General features: G+C 44.9%; 1 protein-coding gene across 2 annotated transcripts in view; it reads left to right on the top strand.

The window, feature by feature from the left end:
- The window catches only part of HPCAL1 (hippocalcin like 1), a 49,853-nt gene that overhangs the window by 17,399 nt on the left and 9,229 nt on the right, over positions 1-23,225 (top strand). The window contains exon 1 of one of the 2 annotated variants that reach the window (XM_017745046.1): positions 5,805-5,822. The exons of the other annotated variant lie outside the window; for it this stretch is intronic. The gene's annotated coding sequence lies outside the window, so the exon portion shown is untranslated. Of the gene's footprint in view, positions 1-5,804; positions 5,823-23,225 lie in introns of those variants that run through there. 2 annotated transcript variants of the gene reach the window in all.

A 23,225-nucleotide genomic window follows, 5' to 3' on the forward strand; every position in this document is an offset into this window, starting at 1 on the left:
TTCTAGCTCAGTAATTTGCCTATTTTAACATTCAAGCACTTTCCCTATCTCTCCTTCTGGTTTTTTTTTCCTTACCCTTGAGCTGAATTATCCACTGTGCAGAATAAAGAAACTGAGTTTTCCAAAAGGATCCACCTGTCCATCATCCATCCAGTGTGGAAGCTCTTGGGAAGATGATTGTCCTTCCATCTCCTACAAAAGGTTTCCTAAGAGGTGACTAAGTGCAAGACATAGCTGGTAGAGCCTCTTAGCCCTGTTTCGCTTGGTTTGTTGAGGTTCATTACATTTTGCTATCTTCTTTGTTTTAAACTATTTAATGATCACCTTATTCTGGTCTAGTCCTTGTGCTGAATATAGATATTGCTACACTATTGGCTCTTTCTCTGTTGTGGGTAGATAAGGATATTTGCAGGAGGAGGTTCATAATTTTCCTTAGCAACATTCAGCCTCCAGTGCATTGAGTGGTTTGTGATTGTATTATAGCCATTTCTTTAATGAAATTTTGAACTACATGTCTCTCCTGCAATCACTTCTGCCTGGGGTTCTTAGATAGCTATGCAAGCACTATGTGCATCACTGCCGTGGTGTACAGAGCATACTGAAGGAGCAGATGAGGTGCAGACAAGTTATGTTAGCTCATGAACCAGCTCTTTTCTTCACTGCTGCATTTTCCATAACAGCTAAGACTGGTAGGAAAAAATGATGCACTATGTTCTAGCTACTTTAGTTTCAGAATGAGTGTATTGAACCAGTTTGAGGTCAACTTTATTATTTCTTCTTCTTGTGTTACAAATTCCCAGTGCTCCAAATAGCCAAATGTCATTCCAGAAAAACACAGAAGTGCTGCACGGAGAGTTTGCATCCCTAAGTCCTGGAGACACAGCATGCCCAGGGTGACAGGCACAAATGAGAGCTCATCTTGAGCAGGTCGGGTCAGCACTGTGCAATACTTAGCACGTGGATGGACAGGTACAATTGCCCTGCGTGGTTCCTGTGTTGCTTGTAGTGATGGTGCAGTTGAAAGAAGCTGGGGTTGGCAGGAAATATGCAATAGGCAACTGTCCTATGTCATTCCTTGCTGGGGAAAGTTGCCTGTGAGGCAGTGATGATGGGAATGACATGTTCTTCATCTGTATGACATAAAGTTTTGCTGCCTCCTGGTCTGGGATTCAGGCCCCAAGGTGCTGGGATAATGTTTTCAGCCAGGTGGTGCCCAGCCCTTGCAACTTCGGGGCAAAGTGGGGTAGCTGGCTATGCAGTCAGGTACTTAACTGGGGTCCTTGGTACAAGTACCTTTTGGGCGTGAAAGGATCAATATTGGCTTTCTCCATAGCAGATCACTGGACAGGTTTTGGAGTGCTTTATCAGGTGATGGAAGTGATGAGGCAGGGCTGGGTGAAGCAATACTGTGGTTGTACCCAGAAAGGCGGGCATAGGCTCGGCAGCGCAGCCCATCCTTGGATCCAAGGACAGGGCATACATCTTGTACAGGCTCAAAGGGTCAGGGCAAAACCTGGACATGATTCCCAGCACCAGTGGCAAGCTGTTAAGCACCATAAAGGCAAAGATAATGTAGTGGAAATGTTACAGTAAAAGATTATTTGGTTAACAGTTTTCAGGTTAGCCTGTTAGGTTAACAGACAGTAACCCAAACAGGGTGGGCTTTCTTTAGGAGGAATAAAGTAGCATAAGAGATGTTTAAATTCTTGTCTTACATATTTGTTTGAAGACAATAATGAGCCATTAGTGGGAGAACTGGTTTAATTTACTTACAGGAACTGAAATGACATGATATTCTTGAGTAGGAAAATAGTATTTTACATTATTTGATATAAAAATGATATTATATATTTTATTAGAGCATTGTTTTTTACCTTTCTCTACCACTGTAAAAAGGATGAATATAAAAAAGAAAGAAATTGAGTTTGTAATAAGTTCTGAAATGCAGCTGGGAGGTAAGCTTGTTGTGTCTAAAAGGCCATCCTGGAAGTTTTCTCCCTATTGTGGTGTGCATGCAAACTCATTCTGACCCTCTAGGAGTTTCTCAGAGTCTTTTCCTGCCTTAGTGTGATCAGGACACTGAAACACGGGATTATCCCCTATGCTCCCCCCAGTCACAGTGGTATGCGTGTGTTGTGAAAATGGCTCAGCAAGGCTGCCCTGCAGCAGCCCAAGCTGGTTCAGGCTACCTAGGAAATCCTATTAACTCAGCAGTGTCAATACAGTGTGCACAACTTTGGTGCAGAGGGGACTATTTATAGCTTCAGTAAGAGTATTGTGTGCACAGGGTTTTTCTTTCACACCTAATAAAGGGACCTTGACAGATTCACTGTCCTCTTTACCTGCTCAGCAGCTCGGGTGCCAGACCTCTGAGAGCACCAGTGTTTTTGCTGGAAATCCTGGTCATATTCTAAGACCAGCTGAGGGCCACTGTGGAGGAGGAGGTCGTGATTTTCCACCTGCCTCTCTGCACAACATCTCCTCTTCTCCTGACTCACTGGGTTCAGCTGTTTGACTCCTGGGCATGCAGTGCCCTGCTGTCACCATGAGCCTTACTGTGGGAAGAGGAGGGGTGCCATATGTATATGTCAGTGATGTCATTAAATTTCTGAAGCTCTTCTCCATGATGAGTGAGCTTTGTGGGGTAAAGTGTGTAGGATCAGGAGGTTGGAGGGACAGAATGTGGCAGAGCTTTAGGGTCAGTTAACAAGGCAAGGTACTTAGTCTTCATGGGAAAGATGATTTATGCACCCCATCAGCAATGTCAGTTCATGGATTTTTCAGGTCTGCCTGGGGCGATAGGAAGGATTCACCTATAAGAAGTTTCTGGGCTGGGATAATCCAGCAGTGGAGCAAGAACCTTCTTTGTGAGTGTGTGTTCACACTGCAGTTTGAAGCTTTGGCATTTGGCAAGCACAGTAAAGGTATGTCAAGGAATTTCCATTAATTAGTTTTAAAATAACATAGCATTGAGTGGAGCACAAAGAACAAAGATGAACATGTTGCTTCCAGCAGCTGGCCTGGGCTGGGGTCCCCCCACTGCTTCCAGCCCCCCAAGATCCTGCCACAAAGTGCAGTCCAATGTGTTAACAAAGTATATGAGCTTCCTACAGGCTTACTGCATCACATCAAGTGAGTTGATTAGAGAGACTCTTGATTTTACTGGGTTTTTATATTCTTATTGGGAGCCATTTGTCAGTCTGCACAGAAATCTGATTAGCTGAGAATTGCTGTCTCTCTGGTATATGTTGAGCCATAAAGTGAAGGATGCAGCAATAAACACAGTCAGCTGGGCTGCTGGAGAAATCTGTAGGATTCTTTGGAGGCTGGGAAAGAGAGGTCTTGACACTTAAATGCTTTTCCTTTGGGAACTTGACAGTGTTTGGCATGAGGGTTCTGTGCCAGCATTCCTTGAGGCGGCTGGCAGCCTGTTTCAGCCCTCTGGTGCTGCTCTGTGGGGTGTCTGTGCCCACCCCTGTGGTGAGACAAGAGGGAGCTGCCTTGTTATGGGTGGTCTTGTGTGGGAAGGGAGCAGGGGGCTGCTGTTACTGCAGTTTCAAATCCACCCCGTTGGCAGGGAGGTGAGGCAGAGCCTCAGGCAGTGGGAAGGGGAATATGCTGCTTCTGCAGAGCAAGGAAATTGTAGCTGGCTGTGGTGCTTCTGCAATGCTTCCTAGCAATAAGCACACTGCTCCTTGCACAGTGTGGTTGGTTAATTAAGTAGCTTTAAATTCAAGTCCCCTTCAGGAAATGGGGCACAAGATAAGGCTTTCCCTTCGCCCAGCAAATACACCTCCCCATCGCTCTGTGTAAAATAACCTGCAGTTCTTCAACAAGGGAAAAATTAAACTTGGTACCAGGCACCTTGGTGCATTTTCAGAGGGTGTTCATTGGGCACTGTAAATAATTGGATAAAGCATGAACAAGGTGGCTAATGACACCTGCAACAACCAAAAGTGAGCTGTTTTGAAAACCAGTTTGGCTGGTTGAGATGGGCCAAGAGGGCTGAGCAAGAGTGAAGCAAGGGATGGTTGTTAGCTAACGTAATCTGCTGTCCTAAAGCCAACATCTTACCATGTGTTTGTTAGGCTGGACTGGGAGAAGACGTTCCACTTCAGCTCTGCTTCCTAAAATATACAAAAAAATGTTTGCCAGGTTTTCCAGAAGGTTTTTGAATTAATTAATGTATCTGCAGGGCTGCATTGAATCTACTTTTCATCCTAGTTTAGAAGAACACGTAGTAGTTGGAGTGACCCAACCATCTTAGCTTCCACCTTTTTATATTCACAAACATATTTTTCTTGTTGAGGTTGTGGAGCAAAGCTTGTATCTTCAAGTCTTGTAATGCTTGAAGATGTCCAGTCCATCCTTGAGCTGCTGTGCAAACTCACGAAATTCTTCTTGTCGTGGAGGTAAAAGTCAGTGCGGAAATATTAAAATTGAGGCAGATGCCTTCTTATTGATTTCCAGTGCCTTATTTTATCTCTCAAGTTTGCTTTCATCAAAACAAATGGCTTACACTTGCTGTCCAAGCAGTATGGTATCCAGCAGCAGTGAGGACATTTTTCTGCCTAGGATGAGGCACTGCCAGCAATGTCAGGGTGGTGCAGAGCGGGTGTGGCATTTGCAAATGATCACTCATAGAGCCGGTGCTGTGATTAATTAGTGTCTTCAGAGCTCTGAAACAGGCATTTTTGTACTAATAATGTTCATGTCTAAGTGGCACTCTGCTGGTATGGAGTTGCTCTTTGCACAGGAGTTGAAAACAGGTAATTTTGCTATTAGAGCCTGAATGTGTAGCCTCATCAGACTGTGGGCACAAACTGGGTCTTGTGTTAATGTATTTGCTTCTTGAAGGTTTTTGTCTCTTTGATTCAGAGGTCTTGCTGCTCAAGGTGTAGGTATGTGTGTACTGACCTAGTGCCCCCCTTCCTTTTAAAGAAAGTGAAATTTCAATAGACATTTTGGAAAAAACAGGGGATCTTTCAACTTTTTATTTTAACTTTGAGGGAAGCTTAAGTGCTGTACCAAAAGTTCCCATGGTGAATGGGTAGTCTCCTACTAGCTCCAAAAATTCAACCTGTAGACTGCAAAACTACCAGCTGCTGGGAAACCCTTTAACTCTTTCCACCTGCCTGCACCTCTGAAACTAAAATTTGGGGCGTCACTTGAGATCCTGTAACTTATTTATATGATGTTACAAGCAATGATGTCTGAGGAGCTGCAGAAGGGAAGCAAGAGCCAACTTCTGGTTAGTAGGGATTCAGAGCTGTGCTTTAACTTGTGGGAGGGGTCTCATAATCCCACACTAGCTCTACTTTCTCCAAAGCTTTGGAAGTGTGAGCTGCAACTTCTGCCAGTGCTCCTGGATGTCCTGGATGGTTTTGGGGAGGGAGGGAAAGGGGAGACAGGCTGAGAGCAGAGTCACCCTCACTGAGCTCTCTCTTCAGGCTTTGCCTGCTTTGTGGAGAGACTTAATTCAGAGTTATTTTGCCAGTGTAGGAACAGGGATACTGAGGGGTGTAATGGAAATCTGTGGGGTGATGTCTGCTCTACATCATTGCCCAGGAATTTTGAGTGTTGGAAGGATGCAAAATGTAAAACCCGTCACTGGGTGGAGTTAGTGCGAACATGTGGTTTATGCATGTGGTTTAGCTTTTTATTTACGGGAGGAAAAAAAAGTTAAAAATAAACTGCTGGCTCGCCTCTACTTCCTGGTTCACACAGGGCTGTGAAGGAGCGGCTGAAGGGATGGGGTGGCCAGTCCAGCCTGGAGACCCCCCTGCCTGAGCCCAGGGCATCTGGAGGGGTGAGGTGAGGGGGTGAGTACAGGGCAGCCAGTGAGGAGTGGGGCTGGTGATGTGGGGCTGTCCCTTCTCTGGGTTCCGGGGGGTGACACTGCAGTCAGCTGGTGTCTGTCTTGCTTGGGGTGCTGCGCGAAGTCCCTCTACACCCATAAATATTTGTTGTGGGGCAAATGTTTAGGTCCTCCATCAGTCCCAAGTGTATGTTTTGTCAGTGAGGGAAGGGGTTGGCTTTAAACCCTAAATCCCAGAGAGTAGTTAGGAGGTCTGGAATGGCTTAAAGGTCTAGGTGAAATGGGTGAACAAGCAGGGAAATAGTGAAGCCATCAAAAATGTATAATGTGATGGCAGCCCCTTGTGCTGATGCAGCAGTGTGGCAGTAGGGTGGTGTAACTGGCACCAAAACTGGGCCTGAGAGCCACTGGGCACTGTGTGGCACCAGCTGTGCCAGCTGCACAGGGCTTCGCTCTCCCAGCAGGGAGGAACAGTGGGTGCTGGGGTGGTTTGCTGAGCCATTTCTGGGAGAGCTGCAGGGAAGGGAGAAAGACATCTCCTGGCTGAAGGGATGGTGGAGCTGTGCTTGTCAAGAGCTGCCCTGGGAGTTTATTTTTGCATGAAGGATACTACATTTTTTTTGTTTTGTTTGTTTTGAAAGAAAACCTAACGATACGGTGTAGGCAATGCACAGGTGATTAAAATGTTCATAATACTAAAACATTTATGAATAAGTTGACGAAAGCAATAGGAAATTGCATCATTTTCTCTGCTCTTTAGAGGCAGGATTGAAATTCCCTGAGGTTGTGGTCAGTAAGGTGTTGTGGAGCCTGGTTCTGGTCCAAGCTGCCAGCAGGGACATTTATGTTATCCACGTGAGCTAAATTTGCTTTACTCTACCTTGTTTGAGCCTCCACGAACCTGCCTCACTTGTCTTAAATCCAGAAGCTAATGATTTGGAAAGATTGGTCTGACAATCCTAAATTTTATCAGTGATTTCATGTCATTAGTCCTATCAATGTCTCTGTATTTACATTGTGTATTTATACTTCACAGCTTGGTAGTTCTCAGAGGCTTAGAAACCTCCTGGAAAAATTTGCACCAAGCAGTGAAGCAACCTGATGGGGGAATCAGTGGCTTTGGTCCTTTGTGATCTCAGTTTTCTGGCCTGTTTCAATGTATTTTTCCACAGCTTGCAGGAGCTTGCAGGTTCAGCTATGGGCTGGTGGAGTAGTATCAGGAAGGTGTGGGCTTGCCAAGTAGTGGCTTGCACATCTGGGGTGGCTAATGAGAAGCATTTTAAAGACATTATAGGATAATGGATATTACATCTGTGTGTAAAAGGTACTTTAAACAGTGCCTGGAGGGGTTGCAAGTTGCCCATCTAGCTGGCAAACCAGCTGAATGTCAGAGCTGCATGGGGAAGCATCTTGCCATGCTTGGGACTTTTCTGAGAAAGAATAAAGTTGATGGATGTAACTTTGTGGAAAGAGAAACGTGGCTGGTGTGGTGCAATTAGGCAATCTGGGTTTCTTTCCACCTACTTTTTCCCAAAAGAGAGTACCAGCCCTGGTGGCTCTGTCTCTGCTGTAAGGCCCTGGGCTGTGGCCATTGAGCACCAAAGCTCCCAGGGAAGAGATGCTCCAAGGGAAGAGGTGCTCCTGCATTGACTGGAACGGTGGCATGAGGGCCGGGTGTTTGTTTAGCAAGGGCTGCCATCACCTCATCCTTGCTGCTGTTGCAGCCCAGGGATGGCTTATGGCTTTTTGTGATCTGCAGGTTGTCCATCTGCTTGGTTTGCCTCAGGGGAAAGAACTGGTTCTAGCACAGGGATGCTCTTTGGTGTATCTGGCAGTTTTAACTCCCCTTGAATTTTGTGACTAATTGCTGCAGCAACTGAATTTGGTGTCTGGAGGCAGCACTGCAGTCATGCATGATGGGAGGGGACAAAACTAATTTTTCTGTTTAGCTCCCTTGAACACTTCTTTTAATCTGGCTCGTTTGGCCAGTTTTGTTGTTGGATGTTTGGTTGGGTTTTTGATATTTTGAGCTGTGTATGTGTTTGTGGCTTTGTTGTTCTTAGGAAAAAATAATAATCTTTTGTCTCTTTAATGTAATGTAATTAGATGGCAGAGCAAGCTATTGAATGGCTCTGGCTAAAGCTGTGAAAAAGTATTTTTAACTTCATGCTGTTGTATGAAGGGTTTTCCTTCTTCTGCCTTTATGATGCTGACTGCCCTTTTATATTTTAGCATCTGTTCCTGTAAGAATGTGGAAGGAAATGAGCTGGCTCAGCAGAAACTGAAACCCAAACTAATCTCACGCTGTAGTAAATGCTCAATAGTCTCATTGTCCGTGGGCACTTCAGCAGCGAATCCAGGGGGGAAAAAAGCAAAACCAGCATTAAAACCTGAAATAGATGGCAGAGAAAGCACCAAAGCCCTGTTGTTGTTTTCCCCAGCATCCCACGGGCTCCACTCTTGTGCCCCATGAGCAGAAAGCCCAGCAGCAAAGCACTGCGTCTGTGGCTCGGGGTGTGGGGCTGGGTCCTGCCGCCCGGGTGCTGGAGCCTGGCTTGTGTCACCTGCCCCAGCAGCGGGGCAGCCGGCTCCTGCCAAAGCTCCTTATGAGCTTTGCCAGGCTGGCTGCCACGCGTCCCGCAGAGTCCTCCCGTCCTTTCACCCCGTGCTTCCCCGCTTACATAACTGGCTTAGGTATTACACTCCCTGCCCTCCTTGCCACTCCTGCACCACTCAGCCTCTTTGTTCCAATAAATAGCTCTTCAGCCAAGTCACTCCTTAGGTGAGGCTGGAAGTGTTTTGAGGCAGAGGCACCAAGTTTACATTCTTGCCTATTTAATTTTGCAGATCTGTTTCATACCTAAACTCACTGGGATTATTTAATGAAAGTATATGGAGAATAACATTTCTCATTAAAAAAAATCCTGATAGCTTGTGAACCCATGGTGCTTTCTCTGGTCAGAACTGAAAGTGAAATGGATTTTTTTTAATTGCTTTATCAGACTGAGAGAAGTGTAGAGATTAGTAGAGCATACACAGAAGGAAGTAAAGCAGCTCTTGAGTGTTTTAATAATCTGAGTAGTTAATATGTTTAGTATGAGTTGTCACTGAACCTTCAGTTTGGCACTTAGGGTTTTAGTTTGTTAAATACAAATAATAAAGCATGGAAATGGAGTTTCTAACTATTGTGGTCCATAGCTGTGCATGCATTCTTCATTCCCTCAGGCAGGATTGCTCAACCCATGTTGGTATTCCTCAGCTGGGCTTTTCCATGCAAGGTGTTGACATGTATGAGGGAGGTGTTCCTGCCCCTCTACTCTGATGAGACCTCACCTGGCCACTGTGTCCAGCTCAGGAGCGTTCAGCACAGGAAAGGACATGGACCTGTTGGAGCGAGTGCAGAGGGGGTCATGAAGATGGTCACAGGGATGGAGCTCCTCTCCTATGAGGAAAGGCTGAAAGAGTTGGAGTTGTTCAGCCTGGAGAAGGCTCCAAGGAGACCTCATTGCAGTCTTTCAATACAAAGGGGCTTATAAAAGAGATGGAGAAAGGTGGGGTATTTTCAGGGGCCTGTAGTGACAAGACAAGGGGTGATGGCTTTAGACTGAAAGTGGATAAGTTTAGATTGGATATAAGGAAGAAATTTACTGTCAGGGTGGTGAGAACCTGGAAGAGGTTGCCCAGAGTTGTGGATACCCCATCGCTTGAAATGTTCAAGGCCATGTTGGATAGAGCTTTGAGCAACCTTGTCTGGTGTAAGGTGTCCCTGACCATGGCAGGGGGTTGAACTGGGTGATCTGTAAAGGTCCCTTCTGACTCACACCGTTCTGTGATTATGTGATTATTTCATTGTGATCTGGTGCCAAAATTTGCATTTGTTTACTGGCAAGGGCTGATATTTATACTGTACTTTAACAATTGTTGGCACTACTGCTTGATGAAGGTAAGCAAAATTCCTCTGAGTGGAAAAAATGTTCTTGCAAGTTTAAGACATGAGACCTCTAATATTTTCAGTCAGGGTGAATTTAATGATATTTAATGGACTGGGAGGCAGCAGTAGGAAAAAGGACCATAACCTTTTGAGAGAGAGGAAGCACATATTTTTTGGTTTTGGCTTGCCAAGCACTGCCATTTATCAGGCAGCTCCTCTGTCTCTAGCCCATCTTTAGACCTGCTAAGGACTGACTTGAAAGGACTCTCCATCTCATCGGTGCCGGGTGATGTTTGCTGCTGCAAAATGTGTTTCTGCAGCCAGCTGCCTGGCAAAGCAGGGAAGTCCCATCATCTACCTTTCAGCTTAAATTACCCACTTTTTGGCGCAGCAACAGGCTCTTTTTGGCCCCGTCCATGGTGCCTGGCACAGCAGAAGCAAGATCTCAGCTGCCACTTCTCTGCATCACAGCAGGAGCCCTCCAGCATCCTGCTTTTTTGTTGGGGCAGCCACTGTCATGTGTGATCCCCCTTGCAGTGCTGGAGCAGCAGGCTTTGCCACTGGTTAACCTTAATTTGTACTAGCCTAAGATGTGCTCCTAGTGAAAAAATGGGAGCTCCCACTGCTTCTATGGATGCTTGAAACCAGGCTACTCTTGTCAAATGTAGCACGGTCTGGTGTGTGTGCATGCCATGGATTTCTCCTGGAAAGCTGCAGGCTTGGAAATGCTGGTAGCAACAGCAGCAGCAAGAAATTGGATGTGTTTTAGTGGGGTTATTTGTGGGTAGAGAGTGGCGCTCTGTTTTTGAGGAGCTCTGTAAGCTTTGCCTGAGGTGCTCCCAGCAGCCCCTGGGGGTTCGTGGTGCAGCCTCCAGGAATGTGCTGCTGCAACTTCCTCCCTGCTGGAAAGGGCAGTGTTGGTGGAGAAGCAGTCGCTTTCCATAGGAAAAGCCAATATATGGGGTGTTTTATGTGCACACACAAGTTTTATTCAGTGGCATGCTGAGACATGTTTCACGACTCACATGTCAGCAGTGATGGGCCCTCGGAGTGAGTGCCCCGCTGCGCAGACCTGTGCCTGGCCACGGCTGCCTGCATGCCCCAGTGTGCATCCAAACGCCATTATGGCATAGCCCAAAGTTCTGGCAAACTTGGGGTATTTTTGCACAGTTTCTCCCCATCCATTGGCTTGCACAGTGATCCAGTCCAGAGGTTTCTGGTTTGCAGAAGGTCATGTTGTGTTGCTCTGGTGCGAGTGCTGCTTGAAGCTAGGGGAAGGATTGTGCTCGATCCCTGTGGGCTCACCCATGGGTTAGAGCAGCAAAGACACACTTCTTTTGATGTAAAATTTCTTTAAAAAGGGAAAAAAAGTGCTTTTCTCAGCAGCAAATCTGTCTTCGACTACAGGCACCCAGTGTGCATGAACATTTGCTGAACTCCTTCCACTGCCCCTTCAGTGGATCCCGAGGCTCCTCACACTCCAAGTGGGCTGCAGCCCGCTTGTAGCATTCAAGGGTGTTTTCAGTCACCTTTTTTACTGCTTAGTAAAGGGGATTTTTTTACTGTATTTTCAGGGCAAACTGCCTGATGGCCTTTTTGTTTGTTTCAGCTGTCCCTCTGACGTGCCAGATCTGAATCTCACCCTTTATGAGGAAAAAACCCCAACTTTATTTTGAGTAAAATAGAAATACACGTATGTAGTAGACATATCCTACTGAATAGCAAATAGAGAGTGATTGTGGTCTCCCCTAGTTGAGGGTGTGGTAACATTTGGTTGGTTGGCTTTGTACAACCCTACTGTTTTGTTTATAAAACAAATAGGTTATTATTCCCTGTTCACGCACTGGATGAGTGGTAGAAATGGTCCTCCTCATTCACCTGACACTGAGAGCTGGAGAAGAAACTGGAAAAATCCTTGTATGACTTGTAGTACTAGATTTTATACATGGAGATGTTCCAGTAATGTGCTGGATCGCTTACTTCTTGACATTATTTTTCCTCTGAGTTTTACATCTCATCCATTAGACCTTCTCAGTGGATGGGTTTTGAAGCTCCACATTTGGGGAAGCACAGGTAATGTATCTGGTGCCGTGACACTGCCATTTGCCATCAGCATGGAAGATAGGGACGTCATTTTGAGAGAGCAGGGTATCCCTGAGGATGGCAGGCACAGAAAAGGCGTGAAACATAGGGAAAGTCTGTCCCTGAACAGGAGAGAAGCTGCTCACTGGAAGTGTGGAGGAGAGCCCAGGCAGAGCTGAACACAGATTGACCCAAGGCACTAAGGTCAAAAGGCAAATCCCCTTCTTGGATGAGTTCCCAGTGCAGATAAGGAAACTTGGTGTTGAGATGGTGCATGCGGTGCCGAGGTCAGGAGGCTGTCACTGCACTAAGTGCAGGGGAGGATTTCTGTGACGCGGGGAAAGGACACTGTGTGTCTGAGAGGAGGCAAGAAGAACCTGGTCAGTTAAGCCAGGGAAGCCAAGGCTGATGTGGGACTGATGGCCTTCTATCCATGTGTGTAGCAGAGGGGAAGTTCCAGAGAAGACGGTGTTGGGACCAGGGCAGATGTGGTCGCCAGCACTGAATACATTTGAGCTCAAGTTAGAAGATGATTTTGAGCCAGTACAGGAATGAGGCCTTGACTGGGGTGGTGGGAGCAAAGCCTGTCTGGCTTTTGGGATAAATCTCAGGAAGAAAGTCAGTGAGTGATGCTACATCTGCCATATCAGGGCCTGAACATAGTTTTACCTAAAGGAGCAGCTCATCTTCAGGAATATTGAAAATAATGAGTATTGACTGCATTAAAGTACAAGTATATTAAGATACATCCACTCTGACATAGCTCTGTACAGAAGCCATTAGGACAAAGCTGAGTAACAAAAGCTGATAGGACATTAGGATAGCTTGGAAACAAGAAGTAGAGAAATAAACTATAATTGCCATGTTGAATTTGCAGGAACAGTGGCATTCAGCATCTTTGCTTCAGTGCATGCCAGTGGTGGATATGCCACTCCTCCAGGGCTGGCACTTGAGCAGGTTTGCCCCTCTCACTCTTGACTGCAAATTTGGTGTTGGCATGGGCTGCTTCTTACTGCACTTTGCCTTATTTCAGCCCAACAGAGTCACCTCAGCTGGGTGCTCACCAGATTGCCATGGGGTATGAATTAGTAGAGAAAATCCAGGAACTTTTTAAGAACAGTACATTTATTGAGAGTAGTTTGCTGTCCAGTGAAGCCAGATCCTGGCAGATAATTGCTACAAGAAATAGTTTTGACTCTTTCACTCCTTTGTAAAGCAGGACAGGAGTTGATAACTTTTTCTCCCAAATTTGGACCAAGTGCAGTTTCAATGGTTGTCTCAGCAGGTCAATATCACAGATGTTCCAAACTGGTGGGTAATTTCTTTGTGACAAGCCATTGATGAAATAATTTTTTCCTCCAGGAATGTGAAGTTTGCTTATTTGATCCCATTTCAGAGCAATGCCATTTCTTACTGTAGCAGAAATGTGTGCACAACTCACTTCTTTCTGACCTGCCTATAGCTCTGTTTTTGTTTTTGTTTTGAGAATGTAAGTTGGAGTATATTTTTTCCACATTGCTTCTTAATCTGTCGAGCCTGATATTTTCCAAACCTGTGGTTTCCTTCCTTCTCTCCCTTATTTTCTGTTATTAAGTCTTCCAGACCATTAAAAATATCTGAGATGTAAATTTTAGCAATTTTGGCACAGCACAAGTCGTCTTCTTTTGGGTTGTAAGCAATGGGCGCTCTAGTAGACTAAGGACAGGTTGAAAAACAACAAGCAGGCTTCTTGCTGTGGGCCAGTGCTCAGGGTGGAGAACAGGGAAGATGAGGGTTATTATAACTGAATATGTACACTAAAATGGATGGATAAGATAATTCATGTGGTATTGTACAGAGGAAAGATCTGGATGCTTTAGAAGTATGTATTACTGTATTTAGGATCTGATTCTGTTACATCCAGGCAGAGTAAATATTCCATTGGTATTTGTTAGGAGGGGGGTGATTTTTTGTCAGTGCCAGTCATTTGCTCATCAGTACTGTTGCCCAACCTATAGCCCAACCCTGGATCCCATGTTCATGGTCTAAGTGTGGGACCATGTGAGAGGCAGGAAGGAGGCAAGGGGGGAAGATCCCATGTGGCTGCAGAGGTGGGCAGGGTAGGAAAGAGCTGGGGGGAATGGAGCAGGTTGAATGTCTCTGTCCATCAGAATAAAGGTGCTGGTGCAGCCCTATAGGCCATACAAGAAAGGGCTAGAAGGTAAATGGGTCTGAGAAATAGCATGATGTTGAAATGGCATTGTAAAGTGTGAATGTACACTTTTATTTACCCTTTTCATCAAAAGATGCGCTTGAGGGACAAGTCTGGCTCTGCAGCTTTGGTGGCAGAGCTGAGAGCCCTGTCTTGAGGTTTTACAGGCTTTTTTGTCTAGATGATACCGGTCACAATGAGACTGTGGGCAGCCCAGGCCTCCCCCTCTTGCCACCAGCATGCTGGGAACTGCAGCAGAGCGGCTGCATTCCCTGGGGGAGAGCCTCATCAGCCTTCAGCCGGGTCCCAGCCAGACAGGACTTTCTTCCAGCAGCAACCCTTTTGGTTTTCAGCAGAGCTCAGGAGTAGGTTTATTTAAAGCCCTGGTCCTTTCTGTGGAGGAAGTAGGAAGTGCTTCCTCCCTGTAGATCTCTATCCAAAACTTTTGTCCACTTTCTTACAGTCCCACCCTGCTTGGAGTCGCTCCAAAACCCAGCACTCCAGGGCTGTGTGCTATTGTTCAGCGGGGTCATCCTTAGCTGCGGCTCCTCTCCTCTTCCAAAACACAGAGTTTCAGCACCAAAATGCTGAAGAGCTCTGTCCTGGGCTATGGGATATATAAATGGCCATCTGTCTACCCTGCCCCACCATCCCTCCTGCAGTTGGAAATGTCAGTGTTGCAGAGGAAATACGAGGGTCGACCTTTCTTTGGTAGTCTGTCTGATTCTTGCCACTGAGTTTTAGTTGTGAAACTTAAGGAGGTCTCAAAATAGGTCTGACAAGTCATAATCTCTGCAATAGAGGGTCAAGAGGCTAAAAAAATAGTGTTAACCACAAAAATGCGAGAGCCTAAAATGCTTTTAAGGTACTACTGCCTACTTCAGAGCAGGGGTGGGGAAATGTGGGATTATTTCTGTTATGCTGCGTTTATCACAGAGAAGTCCAGCAGCAGGATCATGCCTGTGTTTGCAGGGGGAAGAAGAGTCTGAATGGCAGGCTCAGTCAGGGCAGGTGCCAGTTGGAGGATTTACCTGGTTCTTCCATGGTCCAGGCACCAAAATGCTGAAGAGCTCTGTCCTGGGCTATGGGATATATAAATGGCCATCTGTCTACCCTGCCCCACCATCCCTCCTGCAGTTGGAAATGTCAGTGTTGCAGAGGAAATACGAGGGTCGACCTTTCTTTGGTAGTCTGTCTGATTCTTGCCACTGAGTTTTAGTTGTGAAACTTAAAGGAGGTCTCAAAATAGGTCTGACAAGTCATAATCTCTGCAATAGAGGGTCAAGAGGCTAAAAAAATAGTGTTAACCACAAAAATGCGAGAGCCTAAAATGCTTTTAAGGTACTACTGCCTACTTCAGAGCAGGGGTGGGGAAATGTGGGATTATTTCTGTTATGCTGCGTTTATCACAGAGAAGTCCAGCAGCAGGATCATGCCTGTGTTTGCAGGGGGAAGAAGAGTCTGAATGGCAGGCTCAGTCAGGGCAGGTGCCAGTTGGAGGATTTACCTGGTTCTTCCATGGTCCAGACTGCCTTCAGCTGAACAGATCAAACTTCATCTTCCTCTGGCAGGAACCTCTTCCCCAATGCCAGTGTGACTCCAAACATCTATATCAGCTGTAGAACTGACTCCTCTGACCCTAAGGGTGGTACATTTGCTGGCCTTCGCTTTTCAACATATGTAGTGCCAACAAAGAGCTGTTAGCAGACTTGAAGGCAAAGGGACGCGGCCTTGCTGTTGTGTGCTGAAAGATGATATGTGCACACTCCAGGAGAAAGCATCACTTCAGAAACTTTCAATTCCTGCACCATCCTCCACCATCGGAGCTCTCCTTTTAACCACTGCCGCAGCCTTTAAACACTTTTTTCCTGTTCCTTTCAAGAGGAAAAATAAATGATAAATTATTGTGTTGATCTTACGCAAATGTTGCATTTACAGAAAGATCTTGTTGACACGGTTTCTTGCACAGGATACCTTTTTCTCCTGCAGAAAAGTTGCTGAAAGTTTCCAGAAAAATAGATAATGTTATCCTTGGGGAAGGGAAATTAAAAGGAAAAAAACCCAAAATGCCCACCTGGTGTGGATGTTGCGTGGATCTTGGTTTGCAAAAGATGCAGAATTTGGTTTAGTAGGATTTTTTTAGCCCTTTTAGAAGTGGAGCAGACTAGTAGTTGATACCAGGTGTAGTTTAGGGTCTTTGCAGAGACCAGAGTGATAAATTAGGGGGTTACAAAGTGGCTGAGGTCAGTATCCTGGTGTGGCCATAGCCAGGAAAGCTTATCTGTCTATGGCTTGATATAGTAAAACCTTATAGATTAGGTGCTCTTTTTAGCATTTGCTGAAATGAAGTTCATGAACATCTGTTCATCTGAGAGAGTGATTTTAAAGGGGGTATCAGGAGTAGGTTTTCTCCCCCATCCCCTTCTCCTCATGTGAACATGAATGTCCATCTTCAACATCACTGTTGAGAGAAGGCACATTTCCTGTTTTTGCAATCGAGACCTTCACCAATGCGGCACCAAGGCGGTGGGACAGGATGTGCCCCATATGTGGTCTCAGGTGGAGGTCAGCTGTCCTCATCCCACGCCTGTTGGGATGCTTCCTGCTTCAAAACCATCACATCTCCTTCCTGTTACTATACCCAGTTAGGGAGGAAAATGCACCCATTTGGCGACTACTGGCATCACTTAGATATAAAATTCAGCGTGATTTGTTTTTCCATTTGCTTCTTACCCAGCCTGCTAACAGAGGCTCAGCTCCAGGCAGCCCTCACCCGCAGCGCTCAGAAAAGCACATTTGGTGTGGGTATTGCTGGGGATGGAGCCCTGTGGTGGAGGTTAATGAGAAAAATGATGTCTTGAGTGCAGATTGCATGGTTTGCTTCCAAGATGATTTGCATTGAAGTGTTTAATCCTACACAGAAATGCCAGGAGAGAAAGGATTTTCATAGGGCTGTTCTTGGTGCCCTTAAAAATACTATTGTCTCTTCTTTCTCCTCTGATATGGAACACTCCCTTTCTTGGAGACAGAGTGTCATATTGTTCTTCTGCATAATTTATAGTGAATGCACTTAAGAGCAAATCAAACTCTTGAGTGTTCAGGATTAATGGAAGTTGCAGCCACTAAGTGTACGGGCTGGGAGTGGGAGTGTCCTGCCCATGCTGCTGCACCAGCCTCCTCTTGGTCTTGACTGCTGGGAGAGTCCTGCCTATGCTGTCTCTGTCTTCTGGGTCTCACCCATGAAGGGGTGGTGCCCATTTTTGCATGGATTTTAGAGGAACTAGTCATAAAATCATATGGTTTTGTCTGCTGGTTTCTTGAGATAATTCTCCCATTTTTAATGATAGAAGCTGAGGTGAGAGAAGGTATTACTGTATCCCTGAGCATCATGCACAGCCAGAGAAATGGTCTGTCATATCCCTGCTGGCCAAAATGGCCCTCTGCGTTCAGGATTCACCTAACAGGAACACCACTGCTCTGCTCATCCCTGTGATCAGTTTGTCTGGAGTTCACACCATTGAGTCACTGCCTTGGGCAAAAGCCCACAGCTGCCCTCGCAGGTGGTTGCCTGTGGGGAGCCACCAGCCCAGGTGTGCCTTGGCATGGGCAGTCCTTGCCACCCGGGGAGGACAGCAAGACGTTGCAGGATAGCTGACTGTCCACATACCAGCATAAATGTTGCTGTAATCCAACACAAGGTGCTTTCCATTGTGTTCTCAAGGCACGAAGGCTGCCCTGATAATAACCTGAACACAAGCCTTGTGTCATGTTCCTGGTGTGATGCTTTTGTCCTGGGTGTGTCCTGGGGCCATGGCTTTCCTGCACAGGCTAGTAGTCACTGCAATTTTGGCTCCTTGATTCTAAAAATTAATTTTTAAAAAACCCTGTGAGATTGGTACGCTTGCATGCATGAACCTGAGTAGTATCCTTAGCTATTGTAGAGCTTGGGCTGATTCCTACCAGCAGAAAATTTGGTCTTCTGCTCCTTGAATTGCTACATCCAGCAGAACCGGGTTCCTTCCTTATGGATGGGAGGCTGTTCTCATGTACTTATTTCAGTCTCAGTTTTTAATTCACATCTTTGTAAGGAAAAAGTCCAGAAAAGTTAAACTCTAGGTTTGCTATTAGATTTGAAACTTCAGTGGTTTTTTTCATTCAACAAACAGGAAAATAAAGGTGTGAAACAATTTGATTACTATTATTAGTGTTTACCACTGAAGGGAAAATAGAACACTGTTTCAAGAAAAATTTTGGTTTAGGGGTGTGTATTTTTACGAGGAATTTAACTAGTGGCTTTTGTGCTATTTTGAAGTGATAATAATTTTTTTAAAAAAAGATACTTTAGAAATCTAGGTTAATAAAATAAATGGATGCATTTATATTAGATTTAATATTTTCAGAACAGAAAACCCTCATGTATTAGTAGTAGAAATTGTTAGCAATAGCTATATATTTGGAGGTTGAACATGTTGGTGACAAAGAATCTTTCTCTTTTGGTGATTGTTTTTTTTTCCTGCAGTGTATCTTAGTACTTCTAGTTAATGTTGAATTTTTGTTAAAGGTAGCTGGTTGGCATATCTCCAAAGCCACATTTTGGAGCATCTTTTTACTAAGGATACGCCTGCTAAAGAATGCTTTTTTAATTAAATAAAAAGGTTTATTTTCACTCTTTGAAACCAAAACCAGCTCTCTTCCCTGCTCTGTTTCAAATTAGCTACCCTGAAATCCCCATAATTCCTCTAAGCCCTTATCTCAGCGCAGTACCTGCAGCTGGGGAATGGAAGGATGTCAGATCTTTTCTTTGTTTTTTATTTATGCATCATTAGCAGTGAGGATGGTCTTGCAGACCATGCCTGAGGGCTGGTTATCATCTGTCATTGTCTGGTTAGCTGGTGGCATTGTCCCCAAACTCTCCATCTTCTCCACAGGAGTGGCTCTGATGCTGTGGAATTTGCTCAGGTGCCATTGGCTGGCTCTTGTTACTGCCAGAGTTTGACTAATTCTTCTGAAATTTAATCTGGGTTCCTTTCTCTCAGGGCTGTGATTATTCTGTAGAGAATTTTTCTGTGATTTACCTTCATCAATTAAATAAAGGCATCATAGGAAACTTTTAAAATCTAATGACAAAACCGCCCAACTGTGCTACTTCTGTGGTTTTAATTATATTAAAAACACAGTGCCTTGTGCTAATTTTCATCACTTTTCTTCCCTTTTTCTAAAAATGTTCTCTCTGATTTCCCAGTTCCCATCAGGCACCTTCCCCTATCCTCCAGGCCAGCACTCACTGAGTTTTATTAAAAATTATGTATCACAGTAGTATATTCAGTGAGCATGACGTGGGTTTTTCCTCATGCAACCGAACTGTCTCAGAAAAAGACCTTGTGCACTAAGACTTTGTGAAGACAGGATTTCCTTGATCTGCAATATTGTGTAAACAAACTGTAATTTTTTTAAGCCTTACCAACTTTGCACAGCATCTGAAAAAATCGGACTGGCTGCTTCTCCCTTGGTTTTGTTTAAAAAAAAAGGACAAAGGGAGGAGATGAGGAAAATCCACTCATGATTTTCTTTTCCTGTCTGCAATCACAAGCTGCATTACTGCCTAAACTGCTCCCACCCAAATTAACCCAATTTCCTAATTTACTTGAAATATTTCTGTGCTTTTCTTACTGCATTGGGAATATATGCCCTTTACAGTAATAAACTCTCCTCCCTGAGCTGGAGAACATCATGGAGAGCTCCCCAAGGAACTGCCACTCTTCTGGTCCCAACATGGGTCTCATTTCTTACTCATTAGCAGCAATTCATGAATATTTGGGGATAGTTTGTGCTTCTTTTGCTTCTTTTCAGTAGTTTGTAGCCATGCCATCCATGGCAAACTTTCCTCTGCTGATGGGGGTCAGTGTTGGTGGGCACTACAGGTAGCAATGGCTGCAGCAGGTGTCAGTACCCCATGGCTCCTTGCTGTGACTCCAGCACCTGGAAAGATCCTGCCACTGTGATCTGCAAATGCCTCTTCACCACACTCTTATGATCTGAACGTAAAATGGTTCTCAGGTTAATGTACTGATGCTCTATGTCAGTGACTAATTTTTTCCTGTATATCGGGAATATAATCCTGAATAAAGTGACTTCAATAGATGGGAGCAATCCAGACACCTGTAAGGGAATTTCTTATGTTTCAGCCTTTGCAGCTGACTCCATGAAATGAACATGCCAGCCTGGAAATATTAATCTCACACAGTCATTTGCAGGGTTAGGGTCTTTGTAATCATATCTTTCTTTGGCAAGGTAGGGGGTAGGTGATTATTTAGAATGGATTGTCATCCCAGACATGGAATCAGGTTTTCAAGACCACACAGCTCCTGGGTATGTGTTTATGGATAAACTTCCACAGTAAGGTGGCTCAAGGTCTCTTTAGCAATTCACTCCACCTTCCAGAAGGACATTCAATGGACATATGTGAGTTGTTACTGAGTTTTCTGAAACTGAAATGTGGGTGGTACGCAGGGTGGTCCTTCCCCTTCACCCACTATTTTTAATAAACTTCTGGAAAGGATTGAACTTGAAAGGAAGTTGCAAATAAGCAATGTTTCTTATATAAATAAAAGCATAGATGGTCACTGAAAGTAAATAATTTAGAAAGACCATTATTTATTTATTTAAAGTGGTCTTTTCTTCACTTGGCAGGTTTTGTTTCTCCTGTTTCCCTGAAGGCAGCAGCAGAAGCAACTTCAGCCCCTCTTGACACCAGCCTTTTGCATTTCAAACCCTGCTGGGTTTGAATTTTTCGAGGCATTATTGATTAATATTTTTCTTTTATCTCACTGCTTCTATTAGTAGCTTTTCAAGACGTGAAGATACTCCTTTTTGCAACTGAGACTTTGTCTAAAGGTGTTACTTTTGGCCCTGTGTCTGCAGCCTGGGAAAACGAGACAGGTGCTGCAGTGGCTGGTATGTGGGTGTCAGCTTTTGCCGCAGGGCAGGAAAGAAGTTCACATGGGTTTACCAGGCAGGACCACATATCTATAGCAACGTATTTGTATATCCTGTGCCTTCTCTGTTGCAACGTTCGTTGCTTAGGATACTGACATTAAAACATGTAACAAAATCTGCTCTTCACTCTGGAGTTCATTATCTGTCCCAGCCCATGTAACTGCGCATTTCCCCCCCCCAGCTCAGATGAGAAGCACTGACCAGCCCTCGGCAGTGCATCGTCCAGAGGATGTTGTTATAATCCTGTTTTGCAGCCTGTTGCTACGTGATCATTTTTTACCTAAACATTTGTCGCTAGATGGGGTGTCTGGGAACTCATCTCCCTCTTGCAGGTTGGCCCACGGGAGCCGGAGGCTTCTTAGACACATCTGTGTTGGCTGAGTTGGTGTGAGCTGGTGCTACCGATGCATGAAATGTATTCTCGAGGGTGTGTTCATGAACTGCGGTAACACCGAACTTTAGTGGCTGAACCTTGCATTTGGACTACCTGTGGGGAGTTTTTTGTGGGGTTTTGGTTGGTTGGTTGGTTTTGTTGTTTCTTTACAGGTTTTTGTTTGGGTTTTTGTTTGGTTTTTTTAATACAAGGATCAGAATTTTAAAAATAGAATCTCAGTGACAGAGCTCTTTTTTTACAAAAATCTTCCACCCCTGTTGAAATGGTTCTTGCATTTCAGACCAGCCCAGACCAGTGTTTGCTGCCTGGCTTAGGCTGTTCATTTTCTTTGGGCTCCTGCCGTCTTGGAGGCTCTGTGCTACAGCTCCATGACTTTAACAGATTTGACACAGTTATTCTGCTATATAAGTGAGCATTGCAAGAGAAACGGTGCTACATGAAGAGTATTCCTTCTGTTTCTCTGTGCACTGTCTTTCTCAGCTGGAGAGCACCTCTGTCCTATAGACAGGCATTTCATCAATTTTCCTCTTTTTATTAGCACTAAATTAGTGTCTAAGGGGGTTTGCACAAGGAAATACATCTCTAAGGAGTTATTCCTCCTTTTGTGGCCATGACTGATTCACTAAGAGGATCCCATAATGAGCTCATTTCAAGGGGTGGGTTTTGCTTTCACAGGCTTTGCAGTAAAAAGCTGGTTTGGTCTCTGGCTCTCTGGGTTACATGATCACAGCATGCTTCTACTGGCTGTAACTGGTGGTTGACAGAGAGTTCTTGTGAAAGTGGGATGCACTGAGCTTTGTTACGAGCACTTCAAATACTTCAGTGCGTGGATGCTGATGGCCAGTCCATCTGTTGGTAAAAACACAGAATTGCTACTTTAGCTGTTTCAGACTTTTCTAGTTACTCACCCCAGTGATGCATAACCCTGAGTTGTGGTTTAACTCCAGCCCCCAGTGGGATGAGGAGGAGAACTGGGGGGAAAAAAAGGTGAAATCCGTGGGTTGAGATAAGAACAGTTTAATAACTGAAATAAAATAGAATTTTATTGTAATAATGATGCTAATAATTGTAATGAAAAGAGAGATAATAAAAAGAGAGAGAGATATAACGCCCAAGAGAAACAAGGGAAGCACAGTACAATTGCTCACCAGCTGCTGACCAGAGCCCAGTGCATCCCTGAGTGGTGATCAGCCCCCTCCCCAGACAATCCTCCCCAGTTTATAGTCTGATAGTATGGAGTATCTCTTTGTTCAGTTCAGGTCACCTGCCCTGGCTGTGCTCCCTCCAAATGTCTTGTGCACCTCCTCACTGGTAGAGCGTGGGAAGCTGAAAAGTCTTTGACTTGGGGTGAGCACTGCTCAGCAACAGCTTAAACTTCAGTGTGTTATCAACATTATTCCCATTAAATCCAAAGCACAGCACTGTGCCAGCTACTAGGAAGAAAATGAACACTGCCCCAGCTGAAACCAGGACACCAGTGTGTGTCTTGGCCTCCGTAAAAGACCTTTTTGCTCATTGCTAGGCTTTTGCCGTGAGATTATTGCTGATTTTTTGTAAGCCTAGAAGGACAGAGGTTACTTTCAGGTGGGAGTTCTCTGGCAGCTCAGTTTTGAGCCTGGCTAGAATTAAAGGCAGGCAGCAGCACCACATAATTTTAACAAAAATTTTGGTGTGAAACTGGAACAAAAGTGCATCTGCATTTTCTGCTGTTTAAGCCTTACATGGCTGAGCATCTCTTTCATGAGCAGTTATTGACTTGCAAAGTCCTCAGCTCTGCATTTAGACTACCAAGCTTTTCCTTATCTGATCTCCT

This window comes from Corvus brachyrhynchos, unplaced genomic scaffold (assembly GCF_000691975.1).
Source record: "Corvus brachyrhynchos isolate BGI_N302 unplaced genomic scaffold, ASM69197v1 scaffold116, whole genome shotgun sequence".
In the NCBI taxonomy this organism is placed as follows: domain Eukaryota; kingdom Metazoa; phylum Chordata; class Aves; order Passeriformes; family Corvidae; genus Corvus; species Corvus brachyrhynchos.